Genomic DNA, 559 nt, shown 5'->3' with positions numbered 1-559 from the left:
TTGTTATTGTTGTTATTATTATTATTGTTATTACTATTATTATTATTCTTATTCTTATTCTTATTATTATTATTATTATTATGTTGTTGTTTATTATTATTATTATTATGTTTTATTTTTTTTAAGTATAAAAACCTTAAATTAATCAACTTTTTATCATGTTAACAGCTTAAAGGGTATTTCAGACATTTTGATAAAAAAAAGTGTATACCAGCACTTATTTGCCAAACACATCAACAACTTTTTTTTCAACTGCAGCACTTTTATCCAAACACATAACTACTTATTTTAAAAATAAGTTCCAGCACTTTAAAAGTTACTTTTTAAAAGTTACTTTTTTTAAGTCAATCCAAACGGGCTCGAATTGTGGTGCTTAATACTAAAGTAAAGCTGTCAATTTATGCCTTTTGAGACCTTATTTTGAAATATTCAAAACCTTTTCGTGGCAAATGTGCCATCTAACTTGGACAAATACCAAAAACATAAACCCGATTAAATGGAAAAAATTATACATCTATGCTATTCAAATGTATGTTGATCAAATTTGAACGGAACATTT

Source organism: Solanum tuberosum, unplaced genomic scaffold (assembly GCF_000226075.1).
Source record: "Solanum tuberosum cultivar DM 1-3 516 R44 unplaced genomic scaffold, SolTub_3.0 scf00215, whole genome shotgun sequence".
Taxonomy (NCBI): Eukaryota; Viridiplantae; Streptophyta; class Magnoliopsida; order Solanales; family Solanaceae; genus Solanum; species Solanum tuberosum.
This window is presented reverse-complemented; position numbering follows the sequence as displayed.